This window comes from Panthera pardus, unplaced genomic scaffold (assembly GCF_024362965.1).
Source record: "Panthera pardus isolate Hobbes unplaced genomic scaffold, ASM2436296v1 HiC_scaffold_1, whole genome shotgun sequence".
In the NCBI taxonomy this organism is placed as follows: Eukaryota; Metazoa; Chordata; class Mammalia; order Carnivora; family Felidae; genus Panthera; species Panthera pardus.
In genome coordinates this window covers 61,989,352-62,010,080 of record NW_026526654.1, presented here as the reverse complement: position 1 = coordinate 62,010,080, position 20,729 = coordinate 61,989,352, and the positions used below count along the sequence as shown (strand labels likewise).

The 20,729-nt window shown below is 39.0% G+C and overlaps 1 long non-coding RNA gene across 1 annotated transcript in view; it reads left to right on the top strand.

The window, feature by feature from the left end:
* The window catches only part of LOC109265871 (uncharacterized), a 59,623-nt gene that overhangs the window by 38,384 nt on the left and 510 nt on the right, over positions 1–20,729 (top strand). Inside the window, exon 3 of the long non-coding RNA XR_008420911.1 lies at positions 19,339–19,474. This is a non-coding gene — a long non-coding RNA (uncharacterized LOC109265871). The remainder of the gene's footprint in view (positions 1–19,338; positions 19,475–20,729) is intronic.

Below are 20,729 nucleotides of genomic sequence, written 5' to 3'. Positions count from 1 at the left end.
TCCCAAAAAGATTCCCTTTTTGTTTTAGTGATAATTTCCTTTGCTGTGCAAAAGCTTTTTTTTCTTTTTAATGTAGTCCTAATAGTTTAATTTTCCTTTTATTCCCCTTAACAGTGGAGACACATCTAGAAAAATGTTTTTATGGCTGATATCAGAGAAATTACTGCCTATGTATTCTTCTAAGAATTCTATAGTTTCAGGTCTCATTTTTGGTTTTTAATCTATTTTGAGTTTATATTTTTGTATGGTGTAAGAATGATATATGGTGTATGGTGTCCGGTTTCATTTTTATGGCATGTAGCTGTTCAGTTTTCCCAACAATATTTGTTGAAAAGACTGCATTTTTCCCATTGTATATTCTTCCTTCCTTTGTCATAGATTAATTGACCAGAAATTATTGGGTTTATTTCTGGACTTTCTACGTGGTTTTCCATTGATCTATGTGTCTGTTTTTGTGCTATTACCATACTGTTTTGATTACTGTAGCCTTGTAGTATATCTTGAAATCTGAGATTGTGATACCTTCAGATTCGTTTTTTGTCTTTTGCTTTTTCAAATTGCTTTGGCTATTAGGGTCTTTTGCGGATCCATATAGATTTTAAGATTATTTGTTCTAGTTCTGTAGGAATTGCTGTTGGTGTTTTGATAAGGATTGAATTAAATCTATAGGTTGCTCTGGGTAGTATGGAAATTTTAACAATATTGGTTCTCCAAATCCATGAGCATGGAATATCTTCCTATTTATTTGCATCATCTTCAGTCTCTTTCATCAGTGTTTTATAGTTTTCAGAGTATGATGTAGATTTCTCCTCTTTGGTCAAGTTTATTCCTATATATATATTTTTTTTTGGTGCAATTTTAAATGGTATTATTCTCTTAGTTTCTCTTTCTACCACTTTTAGTGTATAGGAACACAACACATTTCTGCATGTTAATTTTGTATCCTGAGACTTTACTGAATTTATTTACCAGTTCTAGTAGTGTTTTGGTGAAGTCTTTAGGGATTTCTCTATATAATATCATGTCATCTGCAAATAGTGACAGTTTTACTTCTTCCTTACCAATTCGGATGCCATTTTTGTTTGTTTGTTTGTTTGTTTGTTTGTTTGTTGTCTGCTGTAGCTAGGATTTCCAGTACTATGTTGAGTAAAAGTAGTGAGAATGGGCATCTTTGTCTTGTTCCTGACCTTAGAGGAGAAGCTCTCAGTTTTTTACCATTGATATTAGCTGTGGATTTTTTATATATGTCGTTTATTGTGTTGAGGTGTGTTCCTTCTAAATGTACTTTGTTGAGTTTTCATCATGAATAGATATTGGACTTTGTCAAATGCTTTTTCTGCAACTATTGAAATGATCATACGGTTTTTAATCCTTTCTCTTCTTTTTTTTTTTTTAATTTTTTTTTTAATATTTTATTTATTTTTGAGACAGGGAGAGACAGAGCATGAACAGGGGAGGGTCAGAGAGAGGGAGACATAGAATCTGAAACAGGCTCCAGGCTCTGAGCTGTCAGCACAGAGCCCGACGCGGGGCTCGAACTCATGGACCGCGAGATCATGACCTGAGCCGAAGTCGGCCGCCCAACAGACTGAGCCACCCAGGTGCCCCTAATCCTTTCTCTTCTTAATGTGAGGTATCACACTGATTAATTTGTGAATATTGAACCACCTTGCATCACTGGAATAAACTTCACTTGATCACAGTGAATGATTTGTTAATGTACAGTTGGATTCAGTCTGCTAATATTTTGATGAAGATTTTCACATCTATGTTTATCAGAGATATTGGCCTGTAGCTTTCTTTTTTTTTTTTTTTTTTTTTTTTTTGTATTGTCTTTATCTGGTTTTGGTATCAGGGTAATGCTTGCTTCATAGAATGAATTTGGAATCTGTCCCTTCCCTTCTATTTTTGGGAATAGTTTGAGAAGAATAGGCACTAACTCTTCCTTAAACATTTGGTAGAATTCACAGTGAAGCCATCTGGTCCTGGACTTTTGTTTGTTGAGGGTTTATTACTATTACTACTACTACTACTACTGATTCAATTTCATTGCTAGTAATCAGTCTGTTCAAATTTTGTATTTCTTCCTGATTCAGTTTTGGAAGTTTATATATTACAAGGAATTTATCCATTTCTTGTAGGTTGTGCAATTCTTCTAGGTCTGTTGGCATATAATTTTTCATAGTATTCTCTTGTAATTCTTTGTATTTCTCTGGTGTTGTTTATTTCTCCTCCTTCATTTCTGACTTTATTTATTTGAGTTCTCTCTCTCTCTCTGTGTCTCTTTTTCTCCGCACCGCCCTCCACCCACAACCCCATCTCTTTTGATGCTGCTAGCTAAGGATTTATCAATTTTGTTGATCTTTTCAAAGAACCAGCTCCTGGTTCTGTTCTATTGTCTTTTTAAGTCTCTATTTCATTTCTTTCTGCTCTAATTTTACCCTTTCTTTCCTTCTACTTGCTTTGGGCTTTGTTTCTTCTTCTTCTCCAGTTCCTTTAGGTGTAAGATTAGGTTGTTGAGATTTTCCTTGCATCTTGAGGTCAGCTTTTATTGCTATAATCTGCCCTTTTAGAATAGTTTTTGCTGTATTCCAAAGATTTGGGACCATTATGTTTTCATTTTCATTTGTCTCCATGTATTTTTTTTATTTTTTTATATTTATTATTATTTTTTTAATGTTTATTGGTTTTTGAGAGAGACAGAGACAGAGCTTGAGCAGGGGAGGGGCAGAGAGAGAGGGAGACACAGAATCTGAAGCAGGCTCCAGGCTCTAAGCTGTCAGCACAGAGCCCGACGCAGGGCTTGAACCCATAGACCGTGAGATCATGATCTGAGCCAAAGTCGGACACCCAACCGACTGAGCCACCCAGGTGCCCCTCCATGTATTATTTTTAATTTCCATTTGATTTCATGGTTGACCTATTCATTGTTTAGTGTCATGTTATTTAAAATCCATGTATTTGTGTTCTTTCCAGATTTTTTTCTTGCGATTGATTTCTAGTTTCATACCATTGTGGTTGGAAAAAATGCATGATATGATTTCAGTCTTTTTGAGTTTGTTGAGACTTGTTTTGTGGCCCAACATGTGACCTATTCTGGAGAAGTTTCCTGTGTTCTTGAAAAGAATATGTATTCTGCTCTTTTAGGATGGAGTATTCTGAATATATCTGTTAGAACTATGTTGTCTAATGCATCATTCAAAGCCACCATTTCCTGGTTGATTTTCTGGTTGGATGATCTATGCATTGATATAAAGTAAGCTGTTAAAGTCCCCTACTATTATTGAATTGCTATCAATTACTCCCTTTATATTTGGTATTAGCTGCTTTATTCATTTGGGTGCTCCCATTTTGGGTGATAAATATTTACAGTTGTTAAATCTTCTAACTGGATTGGTCCCTTTATCATTAGGTAGTGTCCTTCTTTGTTTCATATTATAGTCTTTGAAAGTCTATTTTTTTTTTCCAATGTTAGGAATGCTACCCCAGCTTTCTTTTCACTTCCATTTTTGCATGATATCTTTCCATCCTTTTACTTTCCATCTGGATGTGTCTTTCAGTCTGAAGTGAGTCTCTTATAGACATCATATGGATGGATTGCTTTTTTATCCATTCACTAACCCTATGTCTTTTGATTGGAACACTTACTCCATCTGCATTCAAAGTAATTATTGATAAGTATGTACTTACTGGCATTTTGTTACTTTTTTTATGGAAGGTTTTTGTAGTTCTTCTCCATTCCTCTCTTCTCTTGCTCTTCCCTTGTTGTTTGATGGCTTTCTTTAGTGATATGTTTATATTCCTTTTTCTTTATTTTTTGCATGTATATTACGGGTTTTCAGCTTGTTGTGACCATTAGGTTTATATACAACATCTTACACATATAGCAGTCTATATTTAGTTATTGGTTGCTTAAGTTTTAACCCATTCTAAAAGCTCTGAATTGCTAGTCTCCCCACCCCTATTTTACATGTGATGTCCTACTTTACATTGTTTTATTCTGTGACTACTTTGACAAATTTTTATAGATATAATTGATTTTACAGCTTTTGTCCTGTTCTTTCATTTAGGGTATATTCCTCTGTCTCATTTTGTCTAATTCTCTGTGTTTATTTCTATGTATTCGGAAAGTCAGCTACATCTCCTGCTCTTGAAAGTAGTGGACTTATGAAGAAGAGGTCTGTAGTGCCCTGTAGTGCAATGTCCCCAGCTCAGCAGGGGTATCTCCTGTGTGTTTTGTATGCCCTACTATTGTGGCTGAGCCAGGTTTGCCTTCAGTATAGTTGGCTGCAGTGGCCCACTTTGCCTGTGGCGAGCAAGGTTTGTTCCCTGTGCTGTTAAGAGACCAGTCTGGGGTACCTTGTGTTTGCAGTTGGGTCAGACCAGATACCTGCCCTCAGCCCATGTGACAGGGCTGCAGTTGCACTAAGCTGCAAAACACTCTCCCTGTGTTGTCTCCTGAGAGGAATTTATTGGGGGTGGAGCCTGCAGTCAGACCAGATGTCTGCCCCCAGTCCTATCTGTTGGGGTTGCAGTGACCCCAAACTATAGGACTCTCTCCTTGTGCTGCCTTCTGTGAGGTTTTGTTAGTGGGCAGTGCTGGCAATAAGATCAGATGTATGATCTGTAATAGCTTCTCCAGCCTACTCCTGGAGCTGCAGCTGCACTGTTGTGTGTGTGCTGTTATCTTCCCGTCTTCCCAGTGCAGGAGTCATTTTGGAGCGGTGCTACTCGCTGTCAGGGCTGCTTGCAGAATGAGACACATCAGGAGCACTGTGGAGAGATTCCTGCTGAATGGGCAGGTTGGAGTAGGAAGATCTGCAGGAGAACATGGGAGTGGGACATGTGGTATTAGCAAGCTAAATGGAGAGTGTTCAAGCTGGTTCCTGCAGGTGGCCAGCTATCTAGGCTGGGTGGTGGAAGTGGGGAAGACATGGCACCCATCATCTTTTTTGTTCTTGGAAAAGCCTCCTAAAGATCCCTGACTGACTTGCACATGTTCTGAGATTAGTAAATAAATCTCCTTCCCCTATCCCCCAGGCTCTTTTCAAACTGCTGCTTCTATGCTGTATCTTGGCAGGATTGTTTGTTATGTCATCTCTTTAAGGACAGGAACTCAGTTTTTTATCACCATCTGGCTCTCCCAAGAGCCGAGCTTGTTCATTTTTAAAGTACCTAGAGTTAACCTCCATTGGTTTTACAAACTCTTGAAGTTAAGCCCTACTGGTTTTCAAAGCCAAAGGTTATAGGGACTTGTTTTCCCGGTGCAGGTCTCCTGTTACTGGGATGCCTGGTGTGGGTTCTGTTCCTCTCCCTTCTCCATGCTTGTGGTGTCCCTCCCTTTTGTGGTTAGTCTCACAGGAGAGTTTGGTTCATCTCGACTTCCACCGCTCCTACTCTTTCTGATGTGACCTCCTCTCTATAATTAACTGTAGAGACTCTGTTCTGCCAGTCTTTGGATTGTTTTCTGGGTTAGTTGCACTGATGTGACTGGTATCTAGGTGTATCTGTGGGACAAGATGAGCTTAGGATCCTCCTACCCCACCATCTTCCAAGCTCTGCCTATCTTTGATTTTTGACAGTTTTAATATAGTTTGTCTTAGACAAGGTTGTTTTGCATTGAGATTATAGGGTGATCTATTATCATTATGTACTTGGATATCTAATTCTCTTCCCAGGATTGGAAAATTCTCAACTATTATTTCTTTAAATAAACTTTCTGCCCCTGTTAACCAGAGCCCAAGGGTGCAAGAGCGCCTAGTTCCCAGGGTCCCAACAGACCAGGTTCAGCAACTCATCACTGACAAATCCAGAGGCATAGAGATGAGTGGTGGTGAAATTAGAAAGGAATTTATTTCAGTGAGGCCAACACTGGGGAAACAGCAGACTAGCTTCTCAAAGACAGTCTCCAAAGTGCTGAAAATTCTTTCAGGTTTATATAAGAAAAATGTGGGATCAAATTTGGTGGGTACATGCATCTGGGCAGTAAAGATAGATCACTGTCTAGGGGTCAATTACATGGGGTCTGTATTCCTTGAGGAGGTAGCTTCCATTCTCATCACAGGATGCTTTTGGCTGCTAGGTCTTTTGCCTGAGTTAGAAGATAAGCTGGAAAGAACTTAATTAAAAAATACAGACTGAGGTCAAATGGAGGTAGTTGAGGTCCTCTTCCTCCCAACCCCTTCTCCCACTATTCTCCATCTGGAAATCATGATTTTTCTAATATTTCTACATTTGACACAGTCCTCTTTACTATATAGGCTTTCTTCACTTCTTTTTGTTTATTCTTTGTTTTCCATTGATGAGTTTACTTCAAAGTTCCTATCCTCTTCTTCATTTATTCCCTCTTCCATTTGGTCTATTGTGCTGTGGATACTCTCTATTGCATTTTTCATTTTATTGATTCTTTTTCAGCTCCAAAATTTATTTGGTTCTTTTTTTAAGTGTCTCTGTTAAATATCTCATTAAATATCTCATTTTATCTCTGTTAATATCTTATTTTGTTCAGGGGAGCCTGGGTGGGTCAGTCAGTTAAGCATCTGACTCTTGATTTTGGCTCAGGTCATTATCTCGCAGTTCATGAGATGGAGTCCTGCGTCGGGCTGTATGCTTACAGTGTAGAGTCTGCTTAGGATTCTCTCTCTCCCCCTCTCCCTGCCCCTCTCCTGCTCTTGCACTCTCTCTCTGTCTTTCTCTCTCTCTCTCAAAATAAATAAATATTTTAAAAAAGAAAAAAAATTTAAATATCTCATTTTGTTCATGTATTATTTTACTCATTTTATTAAATTGTGTTTGTGTGTTTTCTTTTAGCTCATTGAAGTTTCCTCAGAACAGCTATTTTGAATTATTTATCAGCTAGATCATTAAGTTCTGTGCCTTTGATTTTGGTTATTGGACAACTTTTTTTTGTTTGATTTTGATTATGTGTTTCCTTGATTCTTTCAATTCCTTGTAGTATTTGCATTGCTGCTTTCACATTTGAAGCAGCATAAAATTCTCAGATCTTTATGTCTTGCCTTCATGTGGGATATGCTGTTTTTTGGTCCTCTTATATCTGGGTTTTACTCAGACCTTCTATGGATACAATTGCCCCATACTTCTTGCTCCCTCTCATGGTATATTTCTTAAGCTTTTATGTCTTCTCTGGTTCTTAAAACACACAAGGCTGGTTTATAGAAACCTTTCTTTTACTTTCCAGAAGGTGGAGATACAGCTCAAGATTGTGCTTTTTCCTTTGCCTGCAGACCCTGGTCTATTTTTCTGAGAGCACTCTGTTTACTGGAGAGAGCTCACTCTCACCATCACACTCAGGAGCCAGATATGGGACAAGTGTAGGTTTAGCACACAGGGCATTGGTAGTGCCTATGCGCCCAGTGGGGGATCCTAGGGTAAGGTTCTTCCAGAGGCTTCAGGGTAGAATTCCTGCTGAAATCCTGAGTGCAGTCAGCAAGAATGTGTTCTTTAATGCCCTTAGATATTCTTATCTGCATCTTTCCCAATCTCCCTCTTCTGAATCATGGAGGTCATACCTCAGCACCCTGGGTGCTGCTGGAAAGAAACAGGTTTCTCCAGCAGCATACCTCACAGCAGGGGAAGCCTAGCATTCACTCACTGCTCTCTTTCTTACCATGGGGGAGGTCACTGCCAGCTGATCTCATCCCTTGCAGTGTTACCTTTGGGGGCGTGGTGACACGGGAAAAGTTCTTACTCTCTCCAATGTATCCAAACCCTTTCTTTCTTTCTTTTCTTTTTCTTTCTTTCTTTCTTTCTTTCTTTCTTTCTTTCTTTCTTTCTTCTCCAACAGTGTATTCAAATCTTCCCTTGGGAAGGCTGGACTTCTACAAACTCCCTATTACCTGTGGGTTTCTGCCCAAGTTCAGCACTCTTCCAGGTTTTCCCTAAATGCAGTCTGGAGGCACTGAGACAGGTTTGCTGGAGTTTTACTGTTTCTGTCACCCATACTGAGGGCTGTCTGGATATTACTGCATACACAGGTGGGCAAGACTACTCCAAGATCCCTTGGCATATGGTGCTGGATCCCACAGTGCCTCCCACAGAGGCATTTTTATTTATGGGTGGATGTCTCTTTAGTTGTTTAATAGGAGGACAAAAAGATAGATGCCTTACACTGTCATGATCCTGGTGTTACTCTTCATATAATCAGTTTTCCATTATTCACAAAATAACTTGGTGGTATATTGGATGGAGTTGCTTGAATCTATGGATCAAGTTGGGAAGAAGAGTGCTACTGTTATTTTAAAAGAGTATTTACAAATTATGAAAAATCTGAGTCACTCAATGAGGAGCTCTAGGACACAGATATAAAGTTCTTTGAAAGTTTAATGAGTTCTATAATGTATAAACCATATTTAGAGTGTTGGCTTACCACTACTTATGTGCTTAGCTTCTAATTCTTGTTTTTCTTTGGCTTAACTAAAATGAGCATCAACAGATGGTCTAATAAGAGTAGTCTACTGTGTAGGTTTATAGAAATGGCAGTGATAAATAAAACACAGTCCTTTTTTCAGGAGTTGCCAATTCAGTTCTTAGAAAAATAACTGCACAAAAATTTGGCATGATATATGTAGTAATTGTTCTGAGAAATGATTTTGAGTAAGGGAAACTATTATTTTAGGCATTTCCCAGAGAGGAAATATATGCCAGAAAAGACTAGCTGAAACAAAGCCCAGTGGAATTATTTGAATGAGAGAGATTTTCACCAAATTTTTATTTTGAAAAATTTCAAGCATACAGAAAAAATTTTTAAGTTTATTTATTTTATTTTGAGAGAGAGAGAGAGCACACTTGAACAGGGGAGGGGCAGAGAGAGAGGGAGAGAGAGAATCCCAAACAGGCTTCCTGCTTCAGTACAGAGCCCAACATGGGGCTCAATCTCACGGACCATGAGATTATGACCTGAGCTGAGATCAAGAGTCAGAGGCTTAACTGACTGAAGCACTCAGGTGCCCCCAAGCATACAAAAAAATTTAAATACTTCAATGAACATTATATATGCCACACATATTTTAATGACTGTTAATTTTTTTACATTTGCTTTTCTCTTTTCCCTGTACTTCCTCCCTCTCTCCCTCCCTCTTCATATATATATACATATACATATGTATATATAGTGTACATATACATATATACACATATATACGTATATACGCATACACAGTTGACATTTGAATAATATGGGTTTGAATGGCATGAATCCACTTATGCCTGGATTTTTTTTTTTAATATTTATTTATTTTGGGGAGAGTGAAAGCAGGGGAGGGTCAGAGAGAGGGAGACAGAGGGTCTGAAGAGGGCTCTGTGCTGACAGGCCAACAGCAGTGAGCCTGATATGGGGTTGAACTCACAAATCACGAGATCATGATTTGAGCCAAAGTTGGATGTTCAACTGACTGAGTCACTCAGGTGCCCCATGCCTGGATTTTTTACAGTACAGTACTGTAAATGTATTTTCCTTATGGTTTTCTTAATAATATTTTCTCTTCTCTAGCTTACTTTATTGTAATAATACAGTATATAATACATATACAAAATATGTGTTAGTCGACTTATCAATTTTATTGATAAGGCTTCTGGTCAATGTAGGCTATTAGTAGTTATATTTTGGGGGAGTCAAAAGTTATGTGTGGATTTTCTTTCTTTTTTTCTTATTGTTTATTCATTTATTTTTGAGAGCAAGAGTGTGAGCAGGGCTGGGACAGAGAAAGAGAGACACAGAATCCAAAGCAGGCTCTAGGCTCCAAGCTGTCAGCACAGAGCCTGATGCGGGGCTTGAACCCACAAACTGAGATCATGACCTGAGCAGAAGTAGGACACCTAATCAACTGAGCCACCCAGATACCCCTACAGGGATCTTCAACTGTGTGGGCAGTCGGCACCCCTAATGCCTGCATTGTTCAAGGGTTATGTTTGTTTTTTCCAATCCAGAATCTAAGATTCATGCATCACACTTGGTTGCATACTTTTATTTTCTAGATTAATTCCTCTAACTTTTTTTCATATAACACTGACTTTTTAAACAATCCAGCAAAATGGATTTGTCTGGCTACTTCCTTAGGTGTTAGTAATTGTGATGTTTAATTTCATATGTCAACTTGAGTGGATCACAAGGTGCCTGGATTTGGCAAACATTATTTCTCGGGTGTGTCTATGAGGGTTTTTCCAGAGGAGATTAGCATTTGAATTGGTAGACTGAGTAAAGCAGATTGCCTTTCCAATGTGGATGGGAATTATCCAATCGACTGAGGGCCTGAATAGAATAAAAAGGCAAAGGAAGGGAGAATTCACTCTCACCTGACTGAACGGGGACATTGGTCTATCCTCTTACTGGGACTTGCACCAATGGTGCTCCTGGTTGATCTCATACCTTCCAACTCTGACAGGAACTACACCACCAGCGTTCCTGGGTTTCTAGCTTGTAGAAAGTGGATTCTGAGACTATATTTGCATGAACCAATTCCTTGTTAATAAATCTATTCATATATATGTCCTATTGGTTTTATTTCTCGGGCATACCCTGAATAATCCAGTGACTTTCATCTATCCCCTTGATATATTATAAATTAAATTAAGCCTAAAGATTAGTTAAATTCAGGTTAAAAGCATTTGGCAAGATTTTCATAGATAATGTTATAGAGTTCATATTGTATGTATTATATCACATTTGTACGAACATAATCCAGAAAGTCTCACTAAAATAACTGTCATGTCTCTTTATTGTAATGGTTCATTTTCCAATTAATAATTAGTATGCAATCTGTGGCATCATATAAACATTTGGTTCCTTGATGTGGTAGGCAGCTTCTGAGATTATCACCAATGATCTCTGCTCATGTTACGTACTTATGTAAACTCCTCCCCTTGAATGTGGACTGAATTTATAGCCTCTCTACTAATAATAAGATACAAAAGTAGTGGTGGGATGTCTCCACCAAGATTAGGTTATGAAAAAAAAAAAAAAAATGAAGTAGCTTCCACTCCTCTCCTTATCTCTCTGTCCCATCTCTCATGCTGGGGTAGCCTGGCATGGGGAGAACCTGAGGCCCTCATTCCAACAATTCTTTTTTTTTTTTTCTTTTCTTTTTTTTCATTCCAACAATTCTTGAGGAACTGTAGACTATGGAAGCAGATCCTATAGCACAAGTAGAGGCTTGAGATGACTTCAGTCCTGCCCAATAGTTGCCTCCCAACCTCATGAGAAAAGTTGAGTCAGAAAAACCCAGCTAAATCCCAGCTAAATAAATGGATTTCAGGTCTGCAGGAACTGCAGGACAATAAATTTTACTTATTTTAAAGATGCTGAATTTGAGTGTAGCTTGTTTTCCAATGATAAATAATTGCCCCAAAACTTCGATCTCATGATTGTAGCAACTGCTAACAATCATTCCCTGACTCAACTCTTATACTGACATTGCAAATGGTGACTTTCTTTTTTTTTTTTTTTAAACGTTTATTTATTTTTGGGACAGAGAGAGACAGAGCATGAATGGGGGAGGGGCAGAGAGAGAGGGAGACACAGAATCGGAAACAGGCTCCAGGCTCTGAGCCATCAGCCCAGAGCCCGACGCGGGGCTCAAACTCATGAACCGCGAGATCGTGACCTGAGCCGAAGTCTGACGCTCAATCGACTGAGCCACCCAGGCGCCCCGCAAATGGTGACTTTCTAATTCCACCTTTCTTTCCATTCTTCTGTAAAGAAAGCATTCATTTATTTTTTTCCTCAGCTGAAAGATAATTAAATCTTAATTGAATAAATGCCAGTACTTCTATTTTGAAAACAAGATGGCGGGATAGGAAGTCCTGGAATTTAGTCCCCCTTACAAAAAGACCAACAAGCAACTATTCACAGAAAATAACATCAATGTGAAAATCCTAGAACCCAGGAGTGAGGAAGACGCACCCTTGAACAACAAAAATGGATAAAAGCCACATTAGAAGTCTAAAAGGAGTGGTTTCACTTTGACCAACGTGCCTCTCCCACAGGTTGGCACAGTGCCACACAGAGTTCCCCTGGACCCATGGTTTCTCCAGTGGAGAAAAGGGGGCCTGGGGTTGACATCTAGTTTATCCAGCCTTCCAGCATGCTTCCGAGAGGCTTGGCTCTGTCTCACCTCACATGGAACACTGGGAAAATAAGCAGAGCTATACAAAATGGGGTCAGCTAGAAACAAAGAAGAAGGGACAAACTCACAGCAATCAGTGCAATGATCATGCTGTGGCACTGCATTCCTACTGGTGGTGGCGACCCAACCAGAGAACCCAGCTAGTGACTTCATTCACCCATGGATCTGAGCCAGTTATTCCATCTGGTCAGGGAACGCAGTTGGCAGTTCTGTCTAGTATTGATCCTCAGTCAACAGTTCAACCCCGCTATGGAGACCATTCTAACACCCCAACTGAACAGAAAGCCAAGCCAGCAGCCTCACCCAATTGCAAAGCATGGCCTCTGGCCCCACCCAACCCAGAGACCCTAACTGTGCAAGGATCCTGGACAGCAACCATGTCTATCTGTGGAGCTCAGCCTTTAGCCCCACCTGCTTGCAGAGCTCAGCCTATGTCCCTGCCTGTTTCCTGAGCACAGCTTGCAAACACACCCAAACAGAGAGGTCAACCAGTGACCTTGACCAGTTGAGAAGCATAGCCTACAGACTCATCTCACCAGGGACCCTAGACAGTTACTTTGCCTGACTGCAGAGCAGTGCCTTTCTCAACATCAGAGCACAAGCAATGGCCCTGCACAACTAGAGATCCAGAGCAGTCCCTGCCTTCCAGCTGAGACACCCAGAACCCCAGGCTGGGCTGACTGGGGAAGATCTTTCCCGGTTAAAGTAAACCAGTAAACAATGGAGGAAGACACCTCTTCCTCAAATATGCAAATACCAGTGCAATGATCCAAGAATCATGAGTAATCAGACAAACATGACACCATCAAAAGAAACTAATAAAGCTCCAATAACCCTTTAAAAAATTAGATCTATGAACTGAGTGACAAAGAATCCAGAATATTCATCTTAAAGAAGTTCAGTGAACAAGATGAAAACACATATAGACAACTAAATGAAATTAGGAAAGCAATACATGAGCACAATAAGAATTTCAGCAAAGAAATAAAAATCATTAAAAAGAAAACAAATCTTAGATCTCAAGAATACAACACCTGAAGTGAAATAGTCAATAAAGAGCTTCAATAGCATGCCAGCAGTCAGATGAAAGGAGCTGTGAAGTTGAAGATACGTCCTTTGAAATTTTCCAATCAGAGAATCAAAAAGAAAAAGAAAAGAAAAAGAATGAAGAAAGCATATGGGACACCATCAAAGGAAGCTTTATATGCATAATGAGGATCCCAAAAAGAGAAAAGACAGAGACAAAGGACAGAAAGTCTATTTAAAAGAAAAAATGGCTGGGGGCCCCCTGGGTGGCTCATTTGGTTAAGCATCTGACTCTTGATCTCAGCTCAGGTCATGATCCCAGAGTTGTGGGATCGAGCCCAGTGCAGGGCTCCACACTGAGTCTGGAGCCTACTTGAGATTCTCTCTCTCTCTCTCTCTCTCTCTCAACCTCTTCCCTTCTCCCCCACTTGTGCTCTCTCTTTAAAAAATGAGAAAGAAAAAAGAAAAGACAAGAAATGTCTGGTATCAAGAGCAATGTGTAAAGGAAATAAATGTCCAATGCAATGACATCTACCCACCGACCTCTCCCACCCTCCTCTCTCCCTCTAAAAGTTTATTTACTTGGTTTTGACTCACTTGTGACCTTTTATTATATTTCTAAGGGGCCAGAAGAAGATATTTTTGTCACAGAGGTCAGAGGCACTTGAGCTAGGAGGCCGCTCCCCAACTCTGGCATTTGTGGCTTGGGGGGTAGGGGGAGGCATTTCTGGGGAACACAACCAACCTAGATAACAGGAACTCACAGAGCACCAAAAGCTGTGACAAGTTTAGTAGTTTCTAAGTGGGTTATACCCTTCCCCCATCACATCAGAATCTTGTGAAATAGGAAAACAACAGAAAGAGTGATCAAAGGAGGCCAATCTCACACTTTCCAGGCAGAACAGAGATGGGAGTCAAACCAGGATGAGAGGTGGGTGGACAGTCCTGTTTGAGGTTGTGGCTGATCTCTGTGGAAAGCTTTCCCTGGAGGAGGAAGCGCTAAGAAGAGGGGGACCCCTCTGTAGGGTCCCCAGGGGATCTTTCCTCCTTCCCCTGCATAAGGCAAGTTGCCTGCCAACCCCCTCCATCAAGGAATGGCCTTGCTTGGGAATGTTCACCACACATGCCCTCTTCTATTTTCTAGTCAAACTCTGTTTACTCCTTGGCCTGCCTCCCTCCCTCCCCTCTAATGTACTTCTGATTTCTGTTTCAGAAATTTGGGATTGAAGTTAAACTACAACAGTGCTGTCAAAACAAAGTCTTGCAGGAAAAAAATACAAAGAAATTTAACAAAAATATATTAATAGGGGCATCTGAGTGACTCAGTCAATTGAATGTCCAACTCTTGATTTCAGCTTTGGTCATGATCCCAGGGTCGTGGGACTGAGCCCCTCATCAGGCTTTATGCACAGTGTGGAGCCTGTTTAGGATTCTCTCTCTCTATTTGCCCCACTTCCCTGCTCGTCTCTCTCTCTAAAATATATATATATATAATATTATATATATATAAATTCAAATATATATGTACACACACACACACACACAGATATATGTATATTAAAAAAATGGCTGAAAACTTCTCAAATTTAGGGTGAGACTTGGACATCTGGGTTCACGAGTCCCAAATGTCCCTAGTATGAACCTGAAAAGGTCACCAGGATGCATTAAAATTGTCAAAAGTCAAAGATGAAGAGAATTTGAAAGCAGCAACTGATTCATCACATACAAGAAGTAACATAAGATTAGCAGATTTCTCAGTAGAAAGGCCTCTACTGAGAAAGGCCTCTTGAAGGCCATGAGGGTGTCTGAGAATATATTCAAACTATTAAAGGAAAAAACTGCTAAACAAGAATATTATACCCAGAAAAACTGTCCTGAGAGACAGTGTACTCTGAAACAAGCAAAAGCTGAGGGACTTTATCACAACTTGATCTGCCTTACAAGAAATGGTAAAGGGACTTCTTCATAGTGAAATGAAAGGACTCTAATTAACGATGAAAAACATATAAATAAATAAATAAAAACTCAATGGTAAAGACAAATATATAGTCAAAGTCAGAATTTTTTAATGTTGTAATAGTGGTGCATATATTACTTTCAACTCTAATTTAAAAGTTTCAAAAATTAATATAATGGGGCACTTGGTTGGCTCAGTTAGTCAAGTGACCAACTCTTGATCTCAGCTCAGGTCTTGATCTCAGGGTCATGAATTCAAGCCCTGTGTTGAGCTCCATGTTGGGCATAAAGTCTACTTTTAAAAAAATTAGTGTGTTAAAAATAAATATAACAATAATAATTTGATAGTGGATACACACTATTTAAAATATGTATATTGTAGGAGTGCCTGGGTGGCTCAGTCTGTTAAACATCCAACTTTGGCTCAGGTCATGGTTTCACAGTCTGTGGCTTCGAGCTCCCCACCAGGCTCTGTGCTGGTGGTGCAGAAATTCTGCCTGCTTGGGATTATCTCTCTCCCTCTCTCTGCCCCTGTCCTGTTCGCGTGCTTGCTCGCTCTCTTTCTCAAAATAAATAAACTTAAAAATAAAAAGTGTTGTTATAAAAAAAATGTATATTGTAACATCAATAACCAAAAAGGGGGGAGGGTATGAGTAAAGGTAGAGTTTTGTATGCAGTTGAAGTTTTTATCAGCTTAAAATAGGATAATTATAAAATACTTTATGTATGCTGATAGGTTACCACAGAGAAAAAAACGTGTAGAAAAACACAAAGATTGGGGTGCCTGGGTGGCTCAATCAGTTAAGCACACAATTCTTGGTGGTTCTCATCAAGAATCCCATCCCATGGGATCTCACGGTTCATGGGATCAAGCCCCAAGTTGGACTCTGCACTGAGCGTGCAGCCCACTTCAGATTGTCTCTCTCCCTCTCTCTTTGCCTCTCTCCCACATACGTGCTCTCCCTCTTTCTCAAAATAAATATACTTTAAAAAAAAAAAGAAACACAAAACATTAAAAAAAAAAGAACCAAAGTATACCACTACAAAAAAGTTCATCACATCACAAAGAAAAATAGCAACAGAGGAAGTACAGAATAAAGGAACTACAGGGGTGACTGGATGCCTCGGTTGGTTGGGCCCTGACTTCTGCTAGGGTCCTGATCTCGTGGTTTGGTTTGTGAGCTTGAAGCCCACATTGGGCTTGCTGCTGTCAGTGCAGAGCCCACTTGGGATCCTCTATCCCCCTCTCTCTCCTCCTCCCCTGCTTGCTTACATGTGCATTCTCTCTCTCGCCCTCTCAAAAATAAATAGTAAAGAAAAAGAATAAAGGAACTACAAAAATCTGAAAACATTAAGACAGCAACAGTAAGTCCTTACATATCAAAAAGTACTTAAGCATAAATTCTCCAAGCAATAGCATAGAAAGACTAAATGGGTAAATAATAAATTCCAATGATATGCTACCTACAAGAGACTCACTTTAGCTTTAAGGACACAGATAGGTGAAAACTGAAGGTATGGAGAAAAATACTCCAAGAAAATGGACACCATAATGAGCAAGGGTAGCTACATTTATATCAGACAAAATAGACTTAATGTAAAAGAGGGTAACAAGAGACAAGGTCATTATATGATGATAAAAGGGTCAATTCATCAAGAGGATATAAATTGTAAATATTTATACACCCAACATTAGAGCTTCTAATTATAAAAAACAAATAATAATGGAAAGGAAAGTAGAAATGAACAAAATAAAATAATTATACAGAATTTTAATACTCTACTATAAACAATGGAGAGATCACCTTGACAGAAAATAAATAAGAAAATAGCAAGTGTAAACAATACTATACCAAATGGACCTAAGAGACAAACAGACATTCCATCTAATACCAGTAAAATACACATTCTTCTCAAGGGCACATAGAACTTTGTCCAGGAAAGATCATATGTGAGGCCACAAAGCAACTCTTAAAACTCAAAACGTTGAAATACCACCAAGTATCTATTCTTACCACAATAGTATGAAACTAGAAATCAATAACAGGAGGTTAATTAGAAAATTCACAAGTATGTGGAAATTAAACCACACACTTCTGAACTAATGGGTCAAAGAAGAAATCAAAGGAAAAGCCAAAATATTTTGAGACAAATGAATAGAAACAACATACCACAACGTATGAGATGCAGCAAAAGCCATTCTAACAGGGAAGTTTAGAGCAATAAATGTCTAAATTGGGAAAAAAGAAAGTCTCAAGTAAACAACCTAACTTTACATCTCAAGAATTAAAAAAAAGAGAGCAAACTAAATCCAAAGACAGGAGAAGAAAAGAAATAAGAAAGATTATAACAGACATAAATAAAAGAGACTAGAAAAACACACCATAATCAGGTGAGATTTATCCCTGTGATGCAAGGTTGGCTTAACATAAGCAAATCCATAAATGTGATACATCAATCACATTAACAAAATGAAAGATTAAAGTACATGAACATCTCGATCAATGCAAAAAAAAAAAAAAACCCATTTGACAAAATTCAAGATCCTTTCATGATAAAAGGTTTCAACAAATTTGTTATAGAAGAAATGCTTCTCAACACAGTAAAAGCCATATATGAAAAGTCCACAGCTAACATCATATTTAATGGTGCAAAGTTGGATGATTTTTTTTTTTTAAGATTAGGACCAAGACAAGAGTGTCCACACTTACCACTTCTCATCAATACGTAATCAACTTAATCATCAGGAAAAAAGAAATCAAATCCACAATGAGCTGTCACCTCACTTCTGTTAGGGTGATAATATCAAAAAGACAAGAGATAACCAGTGTTGGTGATAACAAGAATGTGGAGAAATGCTTTATTCAGCACTGTTGGGAGGAATTTAAATTGGTGTAGCCCTATGTAACACTATACAGAGATTCCTCAAAAAATTAAAAATAGAACTACTGTATGATCCGGCAATCCCACTTCTGGGTGTATATCCACAGAAAATGAAATAAATATCTTGAAAATATATCCCCACTCCCATGTTCATTACAGCATTACTCACAAGAGCCAAGATATGGCTATAGCCTAAGTATCCATTGATGGATGAGTAAAGAAAATGTAGCATACATATATAATGGAATATTTTTCAGCCATTAAAAGAAGGAAATCCTACCATTTGCAACAACATGGGTGAACCTGGAGGATATTATGCTAAGTGAATGAAATAAGCCAGGCACAGAAAGTCAAATACTGTATGATCACTTATATATGGAATGTAAAAATCTCAAACTCATAAATCCAGAGAATATATGGTGATTGCCAGTGACTGGGGTTGAGGAAATAGGGACAGGTTGGTTAAAGGGTATGAAATTTCAGTTGTAAGATGCATTAAGTTCCAGGTGTCTAATGTACAGCATGGTGACTATAGTCAATAATACTGTATTGTATACTTGAAATCTGTTAAGAGTAGATCTTAAATGTCCTCACCACAAAAAAATTTTTAAAAGGTAACTATGTGAAGGGATGGATGTATTAATTTAGTTGTGCTAATCCTTACACAAAATATCTTAAATCATCATGTTATACACCTTTAAAAAATCGTGTTGTACAACCTTACTATATATAATTTTTATTTGTCAATAATACTCCAGTAAAGCTGAGAGGTGGGAGGAAAGAAGTGTGTTGTTTACCCCTTACACATGTTGGGGTTCTCCAGTTATTTTTCTGTTAATGATTTCTAGTTTAATTCCACAGTGTTCGGAGAGTATACTTTACATGATTTCTATTCTTTGAAATGTGTTAAGGTAAGCTTTATGGCCCGGAATGTGGTCTATCTTGGTGAATGTTCCATGTGAATTTGAGAGGGATGTATATTCTGCTGTTGAAAATGAAGGATTCTTCAAATGTCAGTTTAGAGTCAGACGATTGATGGTGCCTTTCTATTCAACTAAAGTAGTCCTCCTGTATCCATGGTGGATAAATTCCAAGGTCCCTCATGGATGCCTGCACAAGCAGATACTACCAGAACCTCTAAATACTGTTTTTTTTCCTATACATACACACCTATGATAAAATTTAACTTATAAATTAGGCACAGTAAGATTAACAGCAATAACTAAGAATAAACTAGAACAATTATAGCAATATACTGTACTGATAGTTATACGAATGTGAACTTTCAAAATATCTGACTGAACTGTACTCATCTTTCCTCTTGTGATTTGAGATGATAAAATGCATATGGGATGAAATGAAGTGAGATGAATAACGCAGGCATTGTGACATTGCATTAAGCTACTATTGACCCCCTGACAATTCGTCAGAAGGAGGATCATCTGCTTCCAGCCCACAGTTAACCACAGGTAAATGAAACCATGGACAACAAAACCATGGATAAGAGAGTGCTACTATATATATCCTTAATGATTTTCTGCCTGCTGGACCGATCAATTTCTAATAGGTGTTGAAGTGCATTTTATATAATTATATTTTCTCTTCTCTCTTGGCATATCAATTTTACTTCTATTTAATTTTTTCTTTCAGTGTTTCAGACTATTGTCTGTGCAGTGCCCTAGGGATAGTAGACAGCTAAAAACCATCTCTGATTTTTACAATCCCATGGAATCCAGGACTGCAAGCCCTCCTGGCCTCCAAAGCCAGGCACCAGAAACGTATGAAGATTTGCTTTCTGAGATGCTGGCACTCTGGAGTATTGAACAGAGGGAGAGCACAAAGAAAGTGCCTTCCCTCCCTGGTCTCAGAAAGGTTTACAGTCAGCTCCTATAAGTACATTTAATTAGAAGCCTGGCCCTCAGGCTGCACCTATGATGATAAGGCCTCTTTCACAGAAAGAATGAGCTCCTGAGTCTGTGACCTCTTGCTAAGTCCGTGGTGGTATCTGTTTAAGAACTCTTTCTCAGTTGGTTTCAGTCCTGTGGGACCCACAAGCTTAAGCCCTGTTGGCCCCTAGAGTCAGGCAATGTAGGGGTGTTCCCTGAATACAGCTGCAAAAATCAGTGTACCAGACAAGTATATAAGCTCCTTTCTGGAAAATACCATTGAGAGGGAGTGAAGCAGCAGGAGAGCACAAAGATTGCATCCCCTGGTCTCTGTTTCCTGGGAATAGCTCCATAGAGCCCTCTAAGTGTGCCAAACCAGAACTGCTCCCCAAGACCAAAGCTCCTAGAGAAAGCACATAGGCCTCTTTCTCAGAAAGCCTGGGTGTGTGTTTCAGTTGGCTCTCTGTGTAGTGCCCTGGGAGAGGGAGTCTGCCAATAACTGTCTCTCTGTTACAGTCCTTTGGGACCCAGGCCTCCGTGGCCAGGTGATTAAGGGGAAGGAGAAGGGGAAGTGCAAGGGGAAGGAGGAGGAGGAGAAGGAGGAAGAGGAGGAAGAAGAAAATGGAAAAAATAAAAGATGGTGTCCACTGGTTTTAGCAAGGCAGAGTGAGAACATGGAAGATGATTTTTTTTTTTAATTTAAATCCAAGTTAGTTAATATAGTGTACTAATGGTTCCAGTAGAATTTAGTGATTCATGACTTACATATAACACCCAGTGCTCATCCCAACAAGTGCCCTTAATGCCCATCACCGATTTAGCCCATTCCCCACCACCT